This window comes from Oxyura jamaicensis, chromosome 2, assembly GCF_011077185.1.
Source record: "Oxyura jamaicensis isolate SHBP4307 breed ruddy duck chromosome 2, BPBGC_Ojam_1.0, whole genome shotgun sequence".
Taxonomy (NCBI): domain Eukaryota; kingdom Metazoa; phylum Chordata; class Aves; order Anseriformes; family Anatidae; genus Oxyura; species Oxyura jamaicensis.
Genome location: NC_048894.1, coordinates 29,474,341 through 29,497,130, shown reverse-complemented (window position 1 = coordinate 29,497,130; position 22,790 = coordinate 29,474,341). Strand labels below are relative to the sequence as shown.

Here is a 22,790-nt window from a genome sequence, read left to right as displayed (position 1 = left end):
ATCTGTACCACTGTCAGTCACAAGATACTCTCTTGTTTTGCTAACCCAGACACTACCTAGGGCAGTGTAAATGAGAGAAAAAACACAGCACTCTTTTATTTATCAGGGTGACAGAAGAGACCTCAAAAGAGAGAAAAACTGAGCTATTTATTCTGGTGTTTCTTTAACTTAATCTTGTTTCTAACACCCTAATCTTGGGATCCGGTTCAACACACCAATATTGGTATCCAGTTCAAGTTCTATGCTGCCCTTAACTACGTGACTCATTTAGCTCAATCCATAGACTATGCTAATAATTGCTTTGAACCAGCTCTGTTTTTTCTTCTTGACCTTTTGCTAAGTTGCACAAGCAATTTTATATAAAACAGGCTAAACTGGACTTCTGCCTTGGAAATTAGGAGCACAGACTCTAGCCATAAATGGGAGGAGAATCTGTGCTAGCCCACAAAAATACCAGCATTGTTTTTGTGTGCACTTGGGTCAGATGCAATTCCAAACAGCTTCCTCAGATCAGGGATGATTTGGAGAGCTTCATTATGTTTCAGAAAGCATAGATATTCTCTTTTTTTTTTTTTTTTTTTTTTTTTTTCAGATATTTTGTTCCCTCTTGCTTCTAAAACTAAAAATGTCTCTTTAAAAGTGGAATTTCCAGATTTCAACAAATCTTTCACTCAGATGAAGGCTATGAAGATAATAGCTAAGTGCATTTCTATTCTTCCTATCATGTACATCTATTTTAAGCATCACAGATGTACTGTAGGTGAAGGATAACTATGTGCTACAGTGAAAATATTGGCTATCAAAATGTGGGCAGTAGCTCTTCTCTCACTGGTATAGACAGAGTTGCTATAAATAAAACATCTTTTGTCATTGCAGCCTTTCTCCCCTTGCAAAGAAAGCTCACATTAAATTTTTACTGCAGCTTGGGTAGTGTCAAAGCTCTGCCATAGTGTTCCAAATGAGTAATTTCATTATAATTAATCCACAAGAGATGTGCTTACTCCAGCACTGCTGGCCTTTTGATCTCAAAGAACACAGCACTATTGTAGTACATATTCCTCAAAGGCTACAATACTTAAATAATACAGTTATGTCTAGTGCCTCTTTAAAAATGTAAAGATATTTGAAAGGTCAGTATTCCAAAATGTTGGAATACTTAAAAAATCTTAAATATTATCTAATGAATAAAGAATTTGGTGTGTGTGTGTGTGTGCTTACAGTGCATATATGTGGAAATATATTAACTGATTTTAATGTTGTTATTAAATATCAAGATGTATTATGTATTTTGCAAAAATATGCACCTCATTTCCTCAGCTACAAGATGAATATCTTTATTTTAAGTAACCTCATAGAAAGTTGGAGTTACCAATTTGACACTAACATATTTATGCTTTTATAAATCTGGCTATTTATCCTTTAGAAATCTTGCAATAAAACTTATTACAGTAAAGAGAATTATTGCTTCTAAGGCATAGAGCTATGAAGTTCAAGATTTGCAGAAGGAAAAATGTCTAGGCTGACTTAGCTATTTTAAATTACTGAAATGCTTCAGAATTACAAAGGGTTATGAAAAAAATAAATCTCTATGGCCTTCTGTGTTAGCCCAAGGGAGGTTGTTTGCATTTTTTGTTTTTGGAGAGGAGGTGGAAAATCAAAATCCAAAGCCAATACTTCAGATAAAAGGAAAGATACTGAACAGAATCAGTGCTTACAAGTCTCATAGTTTTCACATTTTTGGAAGCTTGTGAATGGATTTATTCTTTGATTCCATTGTATTCTTTTGGGGACATCTGGGCTTTATTCTTTTATTTATTTTATTCTGATGGCTGTTGGTGATATGTGATGAAAGGAAGGCATTATCTTAATATCCTGCACACATTAGCTCCATATCATAGAATATCCCGAGTTGGAAGGGGTCCACAAGGATCACTGAGTACAACTCCTGAGTCCCCAAAGGACCACCCAAAAAGTCAGGCCATGTGTCTGAGAGTGCTGTCCAAATGCTTCTTGAACTCTGGCAGGCTTGGTGTTGTCACAACATCCTTGGGGAGCCTGTTCCAGTGTCCAACCACCCTTTCAGTGAAGAACCTTTCCCTGATATACAATGTGAACCACCCCTGTCGCAGCTTCAAACCATTTCTTTGGGTTCTGTCGCTGTCACCAGAGAGCAGAGCTCAGAGCCTGCCCCTCCACTCCCCTCATGAGGAAGCTATAGACCGCGATGAGGTCTCCCATCTGTCTTCTCTTCTCCAGACTGAACAAACCAAGTGACTTCAGCTGCTCCTCATATGTCTTGCCCTCCAGACCCTTCACCATCTTCGCAGCCCTCCTATGGACTCTAACAGTTTTATATCTTTCTTATACTGTGGTGCCTTAAACTGCACACAGTAGTCAAGGTGAGGCCGCATCAGCACAAAGCAGAGTGGGACAATCCCTTCCCTTGACCATCTAGCAATGCTGTGCCTGATGCACCCCAGAGTATGGTTGGCCCTCCTGTCCACCAAGTCAAACTGATGGCTCATGTTCAGCTTGCTGTTGACCAAAACCTTCAGATCCCTTTCTGTGGGGCTGATCTCCAGTATCTTGTCTCCCAGTCTGTAAGTATAGTCAGGGTTGCACCTTCCCAGGTCTAGAATCCAGTACTTGTTCTTGTTAAACCTCATATTGCTGGTGATCACCCAGCTCTCTAATTTCTCTAGATCTCTCTGCAAGGCCTCACCACCCTCGATAGAGTCAACAGCTCCACCCAATTTGGTAACATCCACAGACTTGCTCAAAAAACCTTCAAGTCCTACATCCAAATTGCTTATGAAAGCATTGAAGAGGACTGGTCCTAAAATGTAACACTGGGAAACAGATCATCATCCCAATGTAATCCCATTTACAAGAACCCTCTGGGCCCAACCCATCAGCCAATTGTTCACCCATCTTATTATGCCTTTATCTAACTGTATTATTATGCTTTTATCTAACTATATTCTGGTCATGTTGCCCAGAAGAATACCTTGAGAGACAGGATTGAAAGCTTTACTGAAATACAGAAAGACTACATCAACTGGTTCCCTATATAGTGGTAATATACTACTGGTGGATACTCTCCAGTTTTATCATAATGACATCCTTCACCATACCTTTTCAAGAAACATAAACTGAAATAAACACATACTACTTAATAAAATAGGAATATGACAAGTTAACTATAGCTATAATAATAATAATAATATAATCTGCCTTGTATTCCTTTTACTGTGAGTCAAAAGTAAGTGCTGTCCAAACTTTGGACTTTTTCCACTCTATTTTTTTTTGGTCTCTATTTGTGATACAACACTAAAAATGCTTTATCTGTCAAGTGCAGCATCAAGAGATCATTTGCATCCTCCCTTATCCCCAAAACACAGGACATTTTCTCAAATCTGCCGGGGAAAGTAGGTACACAATAGACATCCGTGATGAGAGAGGGGCTATTTGGACTTCCTGAGCTGCAGCAAAAAATATTCTGTATATCACATAAGCCTTTTGCCATACTGCCTGTATCCACTCTCCCTTGATTGATTTCACTCATATTCTAGTTAAAGGCATATATCAGACTTGGCACAGCAAAAGCAATTAATTAGTTGGTATTCCCTTTGTCTCAGTTTTGGTATCTGGTGCCATGGATTTGACTTGTGCCCCCACCTCTGCTTATCTGTCTTCTAAAGATACTCTCAGTAGTTTAAAATTCAATCCGTCTTGAATTATTCATGTTCAGTGCCTTGGTGACTACTATATACTTCATTGGTCTAGTCACACAAGGTTGTCTTAGAGCTGCAGGAAAAGGAGGTCAGACTAGCTCACTACTCCATGTACTCAGCCGTCTTTACAGAACAGAGAGAACACACACCTTAGGAGAGTACAACAGGCACTGCTGTTTGCACCCAGACAGCAGGATGAGGTGTTACCTCACCTCTATCTCCTTGTCCCTCTTCTGAAGGAGGATTTATTGGTTTGCTGCTGTCATCAAGAAAATTAAGCTTTTCAATGCCCAAAAAGGGCCATTCTGGCCAAAAAGGTATTGTACTGACAGCCTATCATGCCAAACAGCTTTACAGCAAAAAGGAACAAATATACTCACTTGAGAGGCTGAGTACAGGCAGCAGCAGCACTGCAAATATCTTCCTTATGACTTGTCCATTTGCCACAACTCTAGACTGAATAAACTGTCTCTAGGGTTCAAAGAATAGCTCCAACTCCCACCACATTAATTCTCTGATGAAATTAGAGTAACAGGTTACTATGTAGTTATTTAATTAAGCAGGCACCTTTAGAGACTAAATAAATATATAAATAAATCTTTCAGTTAGTACAAATACAAGAAGTCTAATGTATACAAGGCACTTTATGGTATCCCAGCCTTTTCTCCTCCAATGAGGATACTATTGGAGCAGATTTACGAGTGAATGAAATTTGTAATAGAAACGTGAAGATAACTTTACCCACTGCTATAAAAACCTCCAATCTTATAAAAAACAGTGCTTACACCTTCAAGGTTCATTTAATTCAAGTATAATTTTGCTTCCAGTAAAAATAAAAAATAAAAAGAAATAAATTAAATATTTCATCTTTTCTTCCAAATCCCAAATCTTCCAAATCTTTTAAGTTTTCTTATTTTTTCTTATTTCTTATTTTTTCCTTATACATCACTATCTTTAGGTGCTTCTGTCTAATTAAAGAAGAAAATGCAAAGCCTTCAGGCAGTAAAGAGTCACTTCCTGATTTCTGTTATATTTCATCCATGTATTCCAAACCCAAAAGAACGAAACATCTTAAGTTATGACAGGAAATAAGCAATATATTAAATAATCACCATCCAGCTATGCTCTCTGCCAAGATGGACAATGGCGAAATAAAAGTTCATTAGGGTGTGATAGAGTTGGATAGCATGGGACATTTATTTATTTATATGGGTTTGAAGAACCCATTAATTAGATGACAACTCAATTTTATTCCTGTATTTGATTTAGATAACCTAGAGGCACATCTGTTCCATATCAACTACAGAGACCACCTCTAGCTTAGCAGTTTAATCATTTTGACTATTATTTCTGTTCTGCAATTCCAGAGTCATAGAACGGATTATACCAACTCTTTAGATAAAATCTCTAATTAACACAATGCAAAGTGATGTGAATTTATAGTTAATAGTACATGTAGAGAAATCATACTAATACTACTTGAAATAAAGCATAATTGTCTGAACACAACAGACTCCTGACTTTCAGCTGAAAAATGAAAAAAAACAGAGATGATCAAAGTCCCAGGTCTGCCTCTTCAGTTCAAGCATATTATCTTTTTAGAAATTGCAAATGAAATAAGAGATTTTAGCTCTTTAGATTCATATCCAAGTTGACTATAGTAAATCAAATAAGATATTGATCTAACTCTTCAAACTGGTTAGTTCAATATTAATGTCACCAGTTGGGATGATTAATTTAAAAAAAAAAAAAATCTTTTGACTTAGCTAAACAGAACTATGGATATTATTCCCTCACCCTTTTCTGTGTTATCAAAGTCTCGAATTTAGATAGGGAAGAGAAAATTAGCATTATTTGTTATAAAGGAAAAATTTGTGATGATTTTAAAGATAGCAAGATAGGTATATATTATTTTTACTGAAAAAAAAGGCAATATATAAACTCATTTACTTGCAGTGCACCAGGAGCTGAACCTTTATCTTACAAGTCCCAATTCAGTGCTCTCACTCTATATTGCCCTAATTTCACTTAAACTGGAAATTCTGTTATCTTCCTGAAAACACCTGTGAAGTGGGTTAAGTCTTTGGTGGCATATAAGTTAGACAGTGCACTGTTAGTGCTGACAAAAATAAATAAATAAATAAATAAATAATGCTTGTAAATACCAAAGTTTGATCTTATCAGCTACATTAAGCACTTTTACTGCAACCTAGAGCCTGAACCTTAAAAGAGGATTTTTGGTTTCAGTTCATGTTTGTGATTCTTTCTGTGTTTCAGACAAATTATGACAGGCTAGAATATTCCACAAGTGCTATTTACCATCATTCTTTAAATTCTGGTGGTATTTCGGTATGGCATTTGCACATTTGTCTCCTGGAATAATTGTGGTCGCGTTCCAAGATAGGAGATTCCTTTTACCTGAATCTTCTGTCCATGGGCATTGACAAAGTAACATTCAAAGGGCCACTCAAATAAGATACAAACTTAGTGTTCAAATAAAATATGCTAGTTCATCTGATCTAAAGTCCAAAATGCCCCAGTCATCACACTGGATTTAGCCCTGTTATTTACATTACTGGAACTTTAAAGTGAAGTAGCTGTTCAAGAACACAGTTCTGAATTAAAACAAATTTTTGATTTCCTACTCTACATTCATCTACCTGAATGCTCCTCAATAAATTTCTTAATATATGGGCATAAAATTGTACAATGGAAGAGTACAGGAACATTCCATTATATAGATAACTATAATGGAAATTAATAGCTATCTTAAATGCACTGCAGGATAAATTTGACCTTGACAAGTCTCACTGCATCAGAATTTCTCTATCCTGTGATGCAGAGGTTTAGTCAGTCTAGCAGTTTGGAAAATAGAGTCACTTCAGAAATTATTAAAAGAACATTTTGATAACTAATTGTCTTGGACAAGTTACCTAACACACACTCACTGAGTTGCTTAACTTTTCAATGCCAATTGAAATGTTAAGCCAATCTGCTATGAAGCTAAAGACCCAATAAGCATCAATTCGGTATCACAATTTAGCAGGAATGAAGGTGAATTCTGTTACTACTCCAAAACTAAATTTTATTAGAAATTCTGGATTCTCCATGACATACATAACTCTCCATACATACAAGTTATCTGTATAAATGTAGATAGATACACGTCTTTTATACCTGCTTATATTTAACTTATATTAATTTTGACTGAGGCTGAATTCTTCTTCATTTTAAGGAGAGAATATGGAAATAAATATACATATGAATAACTAACTATGAATAACTAACTACACACTCAGTTTGGTGAAGTTTTAGAGACCTCAAAGTTTTTGTTTAAATCTTCTGAGAGAATTTCTTATTAAATTTATTTTTTGTCCTAACTGATGATCTGAAAAACCTGTGATATCTTAATAAGAAGGCAAAAATTATATTTGTTGTTGTTGTACACACACTTAAAAAAAAAGGGGGGTGGGGAGGAGGGGAGTCAATACTGGGGGCTCTTAATCAGTTTTCTCACAGATACAAGGATAACTTTTGAAAATAAAATTGCTTAATGCTATGCTGATGAATTTCTCAATGTTGTGTGCAAATCTAATGCTTGCATACCACTGTTAATATGTCTTGTTTAACAGTTCGAACCTGTCAAAAATAGCATTTAAGCATTTGATATGGAGAATTTAAGGAAAAAAAAAAAAAAAAAAAAAAAAAAAGAGGGAAAAAAAATCTGTGTGTACTTAATATATAGATACATAAATACTACATATATATAGTGTGTGTATACATAAATGGTTGTGTGACAAAGAGTACAATTTAAGAAAAGTAAATATTACAATTAGATTGTAAAAACTGTTAAAGACTTCCATGTTGGACATGAAGAATTGGGGAATTCTACTTCTATACCCTGAATTTTTACTGTTTATCTCTTGAATCTTTTAATATCCATTTCATTGTATGTCTGGCAAAGTGACAAGATGTATAAATTTTTTGCTAAACCTATATTTCTCCTGTATCTTTAAAGGAAAATAAGAAAAAATATGGAATATCAACAAATCACTTTTTGGTATATCTCATAGCATAGATGATACATTTAGAACTTTGAATAACACATATTTAAAGAATTTGAATGACCCTATGTTCATTTCAGTTTCTTTTTTCCTTTTAGTAAAGGACATTTTTTTTCAGTATAAACACAACAACCTCGTTGTGATTATAGGCAAGCAACAATTACATAGGCAAGAAACACCATCTGATTGAAACCTAAAAATGCAATGGAGGACAGATTACCCTACAACGAAGGCAACTGTCTCTCATATTCTTAGGCTTCCTGTCTCTGGTGACTATTGAATTCTTGTATTTCAGTAAAATGTACACATCCATCTTATTTTCTGTCTGACTCATGCTTTCTGATTCTAAAACTGAATACTGCAGAAATCAATATCAGTCTATTAGAGGCTGAATATAAAATTACTTAGAAACTGTCACAGAAATAAACTTCATCTTTTAGGTAGCTGTTAGCCAGTGAAAAACATTGCATACACAATATTCCTCCTCTCATTTCAGCACTGCAGATACTTTCTGTGACACCTTTTCATTCTTGAAATGTGAGAGATTCATTTGGATTCGTATTCTCTTTCAGTCAACAGAAATATAAGATGAGAATTTGCTGCAGTAATACTTTGATTGCTAATCTTAGAAGCATTCACAAGGAATAAATGTGGTATCAGATGCCCCAATATACGGTTTTGTCAATAAAAAATGAAAACATTATCACACCAATTGTCATTTATGACAAATTCAGATGAGAAGAATCTGCAGGCAGACCTGATCTAACTGTTTTTCTCAGTGGTTTCTACTCTCAAGAAGTTTATTTAAATCAAAATAGGGTATCTCAATACAGGAGACTTCATCAGCCTTTTAATATAGGCAAAATGCATAATGCAATGCTGGAAAATTTTAAACATGTGTTTTTACACAGCACATGGGTAAGATATGTAACTTGCATGTACACCCCCACCCAGAATTATTGTTATTTTTACTATTATATTCTTAGTGTGGAAAAAATGAATATATATATATATCAACATAGTTATCTGAATTAAGGTTTCTGAGATTGAGAATTATGAAGGAGAGAAAAATCAATCCAGTTAATTTGCGGATATAACACAAATAGAATATTAAAGCTGTATCTCTGAACATTCTGAACAACGAGACAGAAGTTTAGATATTAGGATATCACTTGTTTTAATAGAAAAGACAGTTTCCTGAAGGGCCTGCTTGAAAACAAAATCCTAATTTACTTGCTTTCTACTTAGTGATTGAAGAACTCACCTTTCCTCATTTGCTGCAAGGATAGCCTAGTGTTCAGGTTTATCAATAATCTTGTGACAGATTTCACTGACAGATTTTCATCCTCATTGAAACTAAAACAGTTCTTAGAGGCATTTTATGCTCAGTGATACTCATATTTCCCTGTTTTTCAGATATGAGGATGGATCAAGGCCACTGAAGTTGGAAGTCTTCTACCATACCTGACAGTTAAAGAATCTCCGCAAACACAGTGCTGTTATCCTTGCTTTCAGGTTGCCCACCTGTCTTCAGAGGTGTTTGCTTTGTGAGATAACCTCTTCATTACTCCAACAGCAGGCTACTCTCAAGTCAGTGCTGAGTGAGAGCAGAAAACAGCTGGGAAGAAGAAAAAAGTGAGGGTTAGCAGTGGTGAAACTCACAAATTCATCCAACTGTTCAAATTTCTACTGTGGCAAAGTGAAGATAATAGTGGCTGTATGCAACCATAGAGCAACCTGTTTGTTAGGAATAAGGGGATGTACCAAGATCCATATGAAAATAGGCATGTTTGGTTTGTAACCACAACTATACATATATAACCATATAAATAATTATGACTGTACTTTGTGTATTAGCCCTGGCAGACAGCTAAGCACCACACAACCACTCACTTACTCTCTCCACAGTGGGATAGGAGAGAGAATTGGAAAGGTGAAAGTGTGAGAATTCATGGGCTGAGATAAAGACAACTTACTCGGTAAAACAGCAAGCAAAGAAAAGGAATACATTCACCACACAATAGTTTATTAAGTAGACAAACACCATCACACCCAACATCAACACCCTTCTTCCTTCTTTTCTCCAGTTTTTATTGCTGAGCATGATGCTATATGGTATGGGATACCCCCTTGGTCAATTAGGGCCAGCTGTGTCCCCCCCCAGCTCCTTGGGCAGCCCTTTTCCTCCCTGGCAAGGCAGCATGAGAAGCAGAAAAGTCCTCAGCTCAGTTTAAACACAGCTCTACAACAACTAAAAAGTCAGTGTGTTATCAGCATTGTTTTCATTAGGTATTCAAAACATAGCATGATATGAGCCTCTATAAAGAAAAGAAACTCTATTCCAGACAAAACTGGGACACTGTATTTTGTAATCAAGTTTTGTAACTATTTCAAACTATTTCTTCAGACCATAAATTGAGAGTGGGATTTTGGTGCAATTTTGTATAATGTCATTTTTTCTTCTCCAGCTTAAGCAAAATTTCTATCTGAAATAATCAAATGGAATAGAATTTGATAGAAACAGAAAATGTTCATTACAAATAATTTTTCACAAAGTTATTTACATAAAGTAACTGTGACTACACAGTATAGATTAAATAGACAGAAATAAATACATGAATAAAGAGGCAGAAATTTATCTTTTCCTTCTTATTTAGAGAATAAAGCTAGTCAGTTAAACGTACATTATTCCTTAGTAAAACTAAAACAACTATGAACACTTGTCCCACTGAATCCCTTTTAAGAGCTGTGGCTATTACAATGCAAAATGCTGGCTGCTGCAACATCTTTAATGCTCTTCCAGTAGAAAATTAACAATCAAGTATATTTAAACCCCATTAAAACTGCAGTATGTATTTTGCAACAGAACATGGCTACACATTATTAAACTTTCATAAGTAAATCACAGGGCATATATCTGTTAAGAGACATCATGGATTTTTAAAGACATTACAGGTTTGTAGTGAATTACAGCTCAGGTTTGTAAATTGAAGAAGCAGTCTGTTGCTCCAGCCATGATGCTCAGAATGGCAATACCATCTAAGGGCAAAAGTCAGTGAATATTGAGCAGCAAAATAATCCTGATGTGGATGTAGTTCTCTTAGGACACATGGTGGAAAAAAAAAAAAAAAAAAAAAAAAAAAAGGCTTTTAAATGTAAGTGTATTTCCTCAATAAGCAATTCGGAATACTATATCTTAGGTCAATTAAATCATGCTTCCAGTTGACCATAAAGTGGAATAAGAATGGCTGGAAGATAAAAGAATTACAAATTCTTTTTTTTTTTGAATTGTAAATCTTCATAGTATGTTTGTACCAAAACATTTTATGTAACTCTCTCCCTTTTCACATTAACACCAGTACAACCATACTTGTCTTGTTATCTTCAGTTCACCAGTGTGCTTATCACCAGCACTGATATAAATTGTTATATCTTTAAAAATGTTTTCAATTAAATGCCTTCACCTCCACATGGTGTTAAGCAACACTCCACAAGAACTAATAATTAATGCAAACACAAAGAGAACACATTGGTAATATGGCTTTTCAGGATTGTCCTAAAGAGACACAGATGTGTAACATCACAATCTCATTTTGAAACTAAGTGATTAGTTAGCTTAAAAAAGTTTTAAAAAAAGTAAAAAAAAAAAAAAAAAAGTAAAAAGTAAAAAAGTAATCTCAGTGAGATAGTCATAGTAATTTCTATACCTAAAATGAGCTGTGAACAAATGGAGAATGATGAATTTTACTCTCTTTTAAAGTATTTCTATAAGAGATTCCTGAAAGGTCAAGAATTCTTTGGCAGGGGTTATCATTCTTTGCTCATTTCTATAGGATGGTAAAAACAGCAGAAAACTTATTACAAACTGTATGGCTTATAATGAAGCAAAACAACACCTCCTGAGTTGCAGAGACTTACTGACTGAATGTTGTGTTACTTACTGACTAGTGTTGTGCTGCATTACTGTTTGGATTTAAAACGTCATACTGTCAAGTAGGAAAAATAAGTAATAAATAAATAAATAAGGTGGCTAAGTCTATCAGCTCTTCCAGTTTAATCTTTTCCCAGTTGAAATCTTTATGGAGCACAGTATGCTCCCAGTTGAAATCTTTATGGAGCACAGTATGCTTCACATGAAAAATATATTTCTTAGTGAAAATAAGGCAATAAAAAGAAATCCAAATCAAAACCAGATCAAAATAAACAAACAACACCTCTCCACACACACACACTGCTTTTCCAGGCTGTTGCTATAGGTATGCTTACAAAAAATATATGACAGTGCTTAGGATGTATCCTTGGGATATGATTGCTGGGTAGACAGAAGTATTCTACAGCCACCTAGGAAACTGAATATACTCATTGCTCCCACTGAGAACTAAATTATTTTTTACTGTTGAAGAGTTACTCTTCAACCCTACTACACACAATCACTTGAGCAAATGCAGGGAGAGCAGCAGCAGCATGCAGCTAAGATGGCCCTTTTAGTAAGCATCACTGTCTTAGATCTGCTTTACTTTGTCGTGAAACCAGACACCAAGCCATAGAAAAACATCTCGTACTCTGAGACAGCCTTCTGTAATCTTAGGAAATACAAACAAGGTGGTTTTGCAGCTGTTTGAAACTGTTGATGCTTCATTAAAATCATATATTCTTCTATTTATTTTTTGTTTGTGCCTCTTTAGTAAGCTGTCTCCAAGTGCTTTAGGAGTCAAACCTGTAAATGTCTCTTATTGTAAAATAAACAGCACCCAGTATGACACAACTGACATTTTGTGAGGCTCCAGGAGGGAGTAAAATAACACTGGCACACACTTCCTTCTTCCTGTCTAAATGTCATCACACTGTTTGATATAGTAACAGAAATCACTTAGCCAGTTGGACAGCACAGCAGGCCACTCTAGGAATAATTTTAAACAAGTTTAGAAAAAAATGTATCACACTGTCATAAAATAAAATAATAAATAAATAAATAAGCAAAACCATCTCAAATGGTTCCTAATAGTTTACTTACTCAGCAAATCATTTGCCAAGATTATTGTCTATGTACACAATAAATCTGATCACATGCCGCAATAGTCTTGTTTATTGGTTCATGTATATGATCTCATTACGTATTTATTTTGGTATTCATCAGGGTTTTTTGTCTGCATATCATATAGATTCCAAACCACTGAAATAATATAATGTATGTAATTGTAATGAAGATTACAGTTCTTATGTGTAAGATCATACTAAAGTTATTGGCCTTTACCTGAGTTAGAGCAGCACAAAAAGACATGAAAGAATGCTAAGCATCCATGTAGTGCTTTAGTTTTCAATGAATTTTAAGCGTTCTGTTCATTTCTTTGTCAGGTAAAACAAAAGTATTAGATGACACAAAACTGGAATGCCTGGCAGATACAACAGAGGGTTGTGCTGCCATCTAGAGGGGCCCGGAACGGCCATCTTAGAGCCTTATTTGCTGTCCCATAACTGTCTTAGATCTACATTTGAAGATATAATGTTCTATTATTCTTATTTTATGTCGCTTTTATAAAACATTAACTACAACTGCATATCATGAGCTGGTATGCCTGTACAGCTCTCAAAACACAGTGCTGAGATTGTCTTCCAGTGATGCTCACTACTTTCATTAAAAGTGCCCTTTCACGAAAAGAGCAATACAAAGCTCCTCCTTGTTGGTCCTCTTGTCCAGTAGAGCCTATTTACATATGAAAATTATGAAGCTAAGTCTAATGAACTGAAGGCAGGAACTGAGAATAAATCGTTAGTGCAAACTTTAAGCCTATTGTATAAATCTATCAGATCTGAAATAAACTAAGAATATTTCCTGCTATGACAGCCCCATTTGAACTTCACATAATTTAGATTCATTACAAATTCTTTCCAAATTTATAACCTGAGTAACATCAACTTTACTTTCATAAATTTCCACTGCTATATACATATTGGAGTGATGTCAGGCCTTTTGTGTTTTTTGTTTGGTTGCTTTTTTTGTTTGTTTTCTAGTGATGCTGATTTTGTACCACTTGTATTTCTCTTTTGGCCTGATCATTACAGGAGAAGGCTGTCCCCAGGAGAATCTTTCATTTACATAAGCTCAAATAACTCTCTTTTTATGTGGAGGATAGTATTTTTCAAGGATACTTTAAATATCATATTATCTTGATGCTAACTTTTAAAGGTAATATTTGCTAAAACGCTTTCAGCTCCGCAAATTTTACCGTAGGGGCATCCCTGTCTTTTCCTCTAGATGATGTGAAGAACTGTCACCTGGGAAACAGACTAGCTGTGCCACTGTAACACTTGTTGCTGTGTAACTAATGCAGGAAAAAAAAAAAAAAAAAAAAAAAAAAAAAAAAGATTGTTTTCACAATAATCATAAAAGACAAAATATAGCAGACATCAGGAGCACAGATTATTCTCTGTATGCTCTGGAATTATTACAATACAGCTTACCTTTAACAAATGAAAAATTTCATACAAATCAGAAAGATATTGCCTTCACATTACTCACATTACTTGCTTTACAGGATTTTCACTTCTCTTTCCATGAGTATATGAAGATGGTGGTAGATGATAATGTAAAAAGCAGAACCACTATAGTTTTGTACACCTAAAATAAATAAATAAATAAATAAATAATAAAGTTGTGATTTCTGCCTTTTATAGCTTCTTTTACCATCCCTCTTTTTCATCCAGTCACATTCTATCTGTTTCCCATGGATGTATTTGCTTAAGCAATCAAACCTGCCAGAAGTCCATTATATTATTGTCCTATACGTAATGACAGCACACTGCTAAATTGTCTGGCAGTAATTCCTTCCATCTCCTGAATAACTATTCTTGTTTTCATAACAAGGGAAACACTGAAATTTGCTACAAATTTCCTTTAATAACCAATCCTCAAAATCACCACTGAGTCAAAACAATAGAAAACTTCTTTAAGCTTTTTATTTTTAAGTGCAGAGGTGGGGAAAAGTATATGACCTAAAACCATGCTGTTGGCTTCCTGAACTCACTGTTCTCTCCTGTTACTCTATGCAATTTGTAACTGATAAAATAAGGATAGGAAAAAATTTCACTGTGCAAAGACCTAAGTGGAGATGTAAACAGAGATGACAGAGTCAAGAATGTTAAAATAAAATTTTGTAAGCATAATATGTTTATGCATAAAATAGCTTCAGGTTAACAGTGTGAAGATGGTCATGGGTATTTTTTCATATAAAATCCTTAGCAATACCTGGCTACACACAGAGTTGCTCATGAATTCTGTTATTTGGCAGTTTGCTAAGTGATCCAGTTTGCACTAGAGACACAATTAAAAGTTGGGAAGTTGTTCATCATGCTTTAAGAGTCAAAAAATAATATATAACGGACCAAATTCGTCACTTTCTGATTGTAATGGTGTGACAACATCTATTGTGGAGTTGGTTAATAAAAGAGCACAAACTAATACTATGATACTCTTGGTATCAAGAAGTTTCATGTGTCTTTGACAACAATATGACTAAGCCGAACCTGGTAGATTTTTAACAGAAAATAAACAAGTAGGTAAATAAAACAGAAGTGAGAAATTAGCTTATCAAGATACTTTTTTTCAGACCTTTAGATTTTTGTTTCAGTGCCCTGGAAAGGGAATTTGTGGCATGAACAACTGAATTGCAAAAAGAGAATACAGAATGTTCCAAAATTTACTTTCAGTTATGCCTCTACAACACCAATAACTGCAGTCATTAAGTGATTAGAGTATATGCTTTGGAAAAGCTACATTTTTTAATGCAGGTTAAATCCCATAATTAGACATGCAAATTCTCTTAAATCTTCAATTCTCTAAATGATGCAAATCTTTAGATAAAAACTGAACCCACCAAGATCAGTGCTTCATAAGTAACTGTATTATTTTATAACTTCAATTTGAATTAAGTTAGAATATTTAGTAGCCTTCCTTTATAACGTCATTATTTTCTCTTGCTGCTAAAACAATGTAAATCTAGCCAGGCACTAATACATGGACTCCCTTCTTTTATCACCAATAACAATAAGATATTGCTTTCACTGTAGTTCATTAATTGCCAACATGAAAACGGTGTCCTTTTAACTTGCAGAAAATAATTGCCTTTGAGAAACCCAAGCCAACTTGAATATTGTAGCCACGTCTTCACAACACTCTCTTCCATTTAGAAGGAATTATTTTATAACCTAGAACAGTTTTGGCCTCAAGTCCTTATTTAATTATTAGCATATGAAAGTCATATTTTGGAAATACAGCTGTGGAAGCAGTATTCAAAAATGTTAAATATCTTATGTTTAGGATGTCAAAGAAGGGTCTCCATTGAATTCATGATTGCCGAGGAGACCCATTCCAACAGAACACTTAAAAGCAGAATGTGCAATTGTATTTTAATTATGAGAACAAAGTCATTCCAGCCTCGTTAACTTCAGCTTCAAGGTGAATGATCCATAGACTGCATCAGAAAAGGCAACCAAATAACATAAATAAGGTCATTTATTTTATGGACATTGAAGGAATCCTGTATTATGCACTATGCTTCTTTAGAGAAATGCTGGTTTTGTTATGGCTTGAATGTGCTGCTAGGCAATCTTTACTGTATGTAAACCTTAAGCCTATTCCACATTATTCTTTGTTTATATTTTTTATATATTTTTTTATATTTATATATAAAATTGATAGAAATATGCATTTTTTTCTGGAAGATCTGAGCAAATAAATAGCTTATGGAATTTCATCTTACATGGTTTTATTTAGTAAATAGCAAAACATCAATGTAAATTTGAGAAACACTTTTAAGAAAAGGAATTTAATTAAGCCAACTAATTTACTAATTATTATTAATTCAATTAATTAAATAGTTTCATATGTGCAGAGGTAGTCTAAATGTTATCAGTTCAGCACAGAACACGGAATATGGAGGAACACAACCAAGTGTACCTGTATAAGGCTACTACAGCAAGGCAGTACCAACAGCAAGTTAAATCATCAGTGTTTAATTTATTTTACATGAATTAGTATTTTAATATTATTGTGAGACTTATATTTTTTCTCATTCTAGTCTTTACAATAATATGTTGTAGTATTTGATTACATATCTCAGTATCTGATGTTTAAATGCATTAGTCATAAAGAAATGTTAGTGTTGTCTCCAAACTGGTTTGAGTTTCCATGTATAACATACGTTATTCTATCAATAGGTGTAAAAGTATAAAAAATAAAATAAAATAAAATAACAGCGATATGTTAAAGGAATGTGGAGATAATTATTTTATAAATAAATAAAGATAAAAAATCTTTAAGGGGCTGAAATTCAGCTTTAAGAGGCTGAAAGTACTATATGAACCTTATAGAAGGTTTTCAGTATTGATTAGTTAAAGCTGACATTATAAAAGCTTCATGTTTATCAAAGTAATAATAATGTATTTATTTTTTCATCTTCCATCTGCCCACTACCCATTATGAAGCTAACGTTAGCTACTACTTTTTGCTTTTTAAACTGATGCATTTTAGAGTTATGAACATTTACTGCTGAGAACAATTATGAAAGTTTATCAGCAAAACTGAATTACTGAAAAGAAATAAGGTAGATTGAATGCCTCACAGGAAAGACAACACAAAGGAACTCCTTTGACTATTGCTTTTGCAAAGCACTTGGGTATACATTTTATCTTAATTCAGTTCTCAACCACCACTGACTTCAAGAAGATGAACACACTTGACTGCTTCACAATGTTAGGATTGGTCAAATGCTTGAAATAAAGCACGTGTTTATAGGCCATACAGAAAAGGAGTTATGGTTTACCTTATCATGTTAATTACAAATTATGGGAGTTCAGAAGAAGATCAGTGAGCTGTGCAACTCACAGAACAAGGCATTAAACTGTACCTTGGACAACTATTGCAATGTAAATTGTTCCAACTCATGAATCCAAACAATTAAAATACCTGCATGCTTTTTTGCATGGACTGAAATTTCCTGGATAGCTGAAAGTGTTCCTGCACAGGCTGCACAAACCACCAATATCTGAAAAGGTTGGTAATGGTAGTTTGCTTAAGGCTCACCGAATACCAGAACTAAAGAAAACTGAACTTTTCAAAAGTACCATCAGAAGTCCTCCAACGATTTCCAGTTATACTTAATGCAACTGCAGCAGGCTGTTCTCTGAGGCTGTTGTTTAAAAGGCCATTAGCATTGATGTAATAGGTTCTGTATGTGCCTGGAAGCAAGTACAGCAGGTCAGGAGTTAAGTGGTGACTAGCTGGGGTTTTCAGAACTCCTCTGGAGATAGGTGGAATTGCAAGAATATATAACGGCAAATGCATTCTCCACATGTAAATGTGAGTAGCAGTACTTCCTTACTTTTCACAGATATTAAAAATTGCAAAAAATAAGAGCTCTTGTTGATTCCTATTCTCATCAAGTTGGTCTTGCAGCAGTATAACAAAAATTAAAAGAAAGTCAGAGAAGGCTACTGATGCTAACAACCACTGGTAAACTCATATCTTCTTTACTATTTTTGATCCTTAAAATAGTAAGGTTAGTAAATGGTATTGAGGCTGCACTCCAATAACCAGACCATATATGTATTCACATAGTGAAAATATGATTTGTGAGCAGTTACACTGTCGTGCAGACTTAAGCAGTAGAAAAAGTTTTTATTTCAGTGTTTAGTAAGTATTTCAGCATTTATTTTCCACTATATTTAGTAGAAGAATTTGCCATGTTTTGAAAGCTAGATCCATTAAAAAAAATACTATTTAAAATTGCAAAACTTACAAAATTTAAATGTCTATGATAACTAGAGCTATTTACATCTACTTCCTTGAAATATGTCTGCATGACCAATGAAACCTTTAGTTCCTTTCTGAGCTTTATCCTCTGCAGAGAATTGAATTTAACAGATACAGCTATTCTAATATTTAGATCTCTTTCTAAATAGATGGCCTATTAATATATGGATATAAGGCCAGCTGTTTAAATATAATCAAAATATTTCAAGTCTTCTTTGAGGAAAAGTTACAATCTCACATATGCCATATTTTCTGAAATAGTGAATACCCTACAATTAGAGCTATAGTGAGAACATTTAACTGCTTAATCCAAGAAATTCCTGCCAAGCTATCTTTCTCATTTATAATGGTCTTGGTTAATCTTTCATGCAATTAATATTCCCCACACAATGTTTGCTTTCAATTTTTACTCATCACTAGCCATAATTACATTACTGCCAGGAAACAGTGAGTCTTCAAATTAAAAGCATGCACAGAATAAAATTGTAATCCACACCAAATATTCTACTGCAGTTTCGAAACTCAGAAAAGTATAATAAAACCAAATTGTTTATTATTCTTGGTTATTCATGGATAGCTCCAATAACCCACTAAATGAGCTGAATACCATGTTTATTATACCCTACCTTCCATGCCCGTGGTCCCTAGTTCACAAAGGGGTATTTACTTTTTAGCACAGCTTCACGGAGGAACTTAGTAGCTGTGGTAAGGTACACCTGTGATTTATATTCCTGGAAGTGCAACATCATCTGTAACTTTCAGTTGATACCCTGAATAGTCTACATCAAGAGGCTGCAGAACAGGCTGCAAACTATTCACCCTGATGAGGGAGTTGGCAGAAAGCTCGGTAGATGGTCTGACACCTTTCTGGCTGAATGAATCCTTAAGCTTTTTATGCAGTTACCCTGGCACAGCCATTCAGCCTGGTAGGAAGTGATTTCTGGAAAGCAAAAGAGCTTGCATTATGTAAGGAAAAGAAATGAGCATGTGCATTTTCAGGTAGGTTTCCATATATGCTTACTGACAAAACAGATATTTATAGCCATTGTCTATGCATACTCCAATAGTTGTACTATGAACAAACTACCAAATCATCCTTTTCCTCCTTTTTTTAGTGGAATGAATAGAAAAATATCTTATCTGTGAGCTCCACAGACAGTGAGGCCAAGGGTTTCCTTAGTCTTTCAATGTTCTAGGCCCACTATGTCTGTACATAGAGAGTACCTAATGCTGGATATGATAATGATGGTATTCTCTCTCCTAAGGCAAGATTTCTTCTAGCACTGAAATCTGCATTTGTTCCAGATTTCTAAGACTGCAGCATTGCAATACTGAGAGATGTGATACACATGGGAACATAAAGGAATCTGATGGCAAAATAAGAGAGCATTAGTCCAATCACAAAATAGAAACTTACATCTCCCCTGCATGTCATAATAGCTAAAAGTGTGGAAATCTGTATGCTGTAAGGAACTCTGGAGGGAAAAATTGTGAAATGTGGAATATTTAGCCTATTTCAATGGATGATTTCTGGGTTTCTAGTGCAATGATGAGTCCTTAAGAGCTTCTAGAAATGCCCACACATTATTTTACTGTTCTTAGATAATTAGAAACAGTTACAAACTTGGTATTTTTATTTAGAGTTCAGTAATATCTTGAGCCAAATGTATCACTGGTTTACTTACACTCCATTTAATTACACCAAGTCTGAAGCTGGCCTTTTGTAACTGTTTCCTGACAAGACGTTTTGCAGACTAAACTCGGCAGCAATATTTAGAGTGATCACTGCAAATGCAGAATCAAAATTATGGTACTCAGGGAAAAGCTAAAGCCTTTAGCTGAGTAATCAAATCTCTTTGTTCCAAACATAACTGTTTCAGTCTGATTCATTTTGTTCTATTTAAAGACTAACTGAAGACTTGCAATATTGAGAACTCACTTCAATAAGCTGGCATTATACCTTCCATTAAGGAAGCAGAGAGTGATCTTATACTTCATCTGTAATTTGTAGTGCTAGAAAATAATTTTGTTTTATGTTATCTATAATTTCATAATTCTGGTCCTTACATAGATTTTTCTTTTCATAAAAAATATATCTTTGTGTTGTTATCTGAGGCCTGATCCATTCTATTTATATATAAAGACAGATAGAAAAAACAGCCACCCAAAATAAATAAATAAATAAATGAAATCCACACAAACCATATCTGACTGCCATAAAGGATCAACTACCAGCAATGGAAAATCTTAAAAGATCCATATTGCTGGTGGCCAATACTGACATGCAATTAGTCAAGCTTAAGCCATTGTAAAGAGGATGAAAGAAATAGGTCAGGCTACCCAAACAATAAGAAAACCATTAGGAAATGCACTTAGCCCACCTGTTTCCTTGGTCAGTCAACTCTATTAACTAGCTAATCAAAGGATTAAAAATAGCACAAGAAAAGAGTTTTAAACAGAAGTCTCTTCAAATCTTCCTCCTTTATATCAGAACACCCTGATCTGGACATTCAGTTGGAGCATTCATTCTTGTCTTTTGGGATCCAGAACAGAAAACAGTCTGTGGTGTTGCTTTTTTTTTTTTTTTTTTTTTTTTTTAACCTTTTCCTTACAAAGCTACAGCCAATGTCAGTGAACCAGTCTCTTATTAGTTATGATCTATTAGCTGGGCATCAGCTATGGAACAAGACAACCATACACTGTTAGACCTAGAATAACTTCATTTTTCTCTGATGCAAAAGAAAAGGAAAATTGAGTAAGTGATGATAAAAACCCAGAACAGTCACCTGCTCTGAGAAAGAAATAGATATCCAGTGTAAACCCTTATCTTTAGTGTTCCAGTGTAAAAGACAACCGTAACACAGCAGTTATCTGAATTTGAAGAACTTTATATCAGGAAGGATTCAGGAAAAGTTTTGCATACAGACTTTTTTGTTTATTTATTTTGATTTGGTTTGGTTTTGCTGCAATGTTTCTTAGCATTTGGCCCACTTTAATGTCCTGAAAGCCAACTAGGAAGTAGTAACAGAGGCCTCTCCCAGAGTCAAAAATCTGACAAAATTGCCCCTCACCACATTTCTCTCATGTGCCTCGTCTTACCAAGTGGCACCAATGCTCATTGGGAGTTAAAAAGAGCTAAAACCACAGCATTCTCAAAACATGTTTAGAATTCATATTGGGTGAATGATGACAACTGCTAAGTTAAATACAAATACTACTAATAATAATCTCTTAGATCTTGGAGAATTGTCTCTGCAATAACCTGCAAGCAAAGACTACAAAACAGTCTGAGCTGTAGCAGAAAAATCCCCCAACATTTTTTATTATTATTATTATTTTTTGCTACCACTGCACCTCTCACACAGATTGCAGCCACTTTGGGAAAGCTGTAAAAAGAATTAAATTGCTTAGGCAGGCTTTGTGTTCTAAACGTAGAATTAAAAATCTCTGTTTCACTGGTTAGACACTCAAAAAAGTGCTTTGAAATTGTGAACACTCATCAGGTTTCAGCATAGCAAAAGCTTTAAGAACACAGTAGTCATTTTAACACTGTCTCCAATATCCTTCTCTTATTCCAGAAGGCAACAGTGGAAGGAAAGAGCATTTGTTTTTTTCATTAGTGAGGCATACAGCTGTGACAGCTGGAGTGACATGAGGGCCAGCAGTGCTTCTCAGCTGTGTAACTTTAGACACCCTGAGGAGCATTTACCTACTTTCTAGCTGTTTGTTCTTTTTTTGTGGAAGAGGGAAAAAAAAAAAAAAAAAAAAAAAAAAAAAAAAAAGACCATTCTATCATTAGTCCCCATTATGCTTTATAAGTAAATGAGCCAAATTGCACATTTGGTGATTCTATAAAAAGAGAGCAATGAGGTCGAGGAAATCAGCAGGAACAATATCAAAATATGACACAAACCTTCAGGCTACCAGCCAATTATCTAAGGCCTGATCACGATGATGCTGAACTCAGTAGCTCTTCCTTCTGGGTAGTCAAACACTCTCAGCTGGAGTCCCCTTATTCAAGGTCATTAAGGATCAAATTATTGCTTTCAGGAAAAGCCCTGAGTGTAGGAGGCCACTGATCTCAGCATTTTGAAAGATGTGGCCTTCTCTAGAAAAGAACAGAAAAGAACAGAACAGAAAAGGAAAGGAAAGGAAAGGAAAGGAAAGGAAAGGAAAGGAAAG

The 22,790-nt window shown here is 34.7% G+C and overlaps 2 long non-coding RNA genes across 2 annotated transcripts in view; one reads left to right on the top strand and one right to left on the bottom strand.

The window, feature by feature from the left end:
• Positions 1-22,790, bottom strand: part of LOC118161367 — a 299,787-nt gene that overhangs the window by 37,671 nt on the left and 239,326 nt on the right. The gene's annotated exons all lie outside the window — the stretch shown is intronic.
• The window catches only part of LOC118161370, a 124,806-nt gene that overhangs the window by 9,938 nt on the left and 92,078 nt on the right, over positions 1-22,790 (top strand). The window lies entirely within an intron of this gene.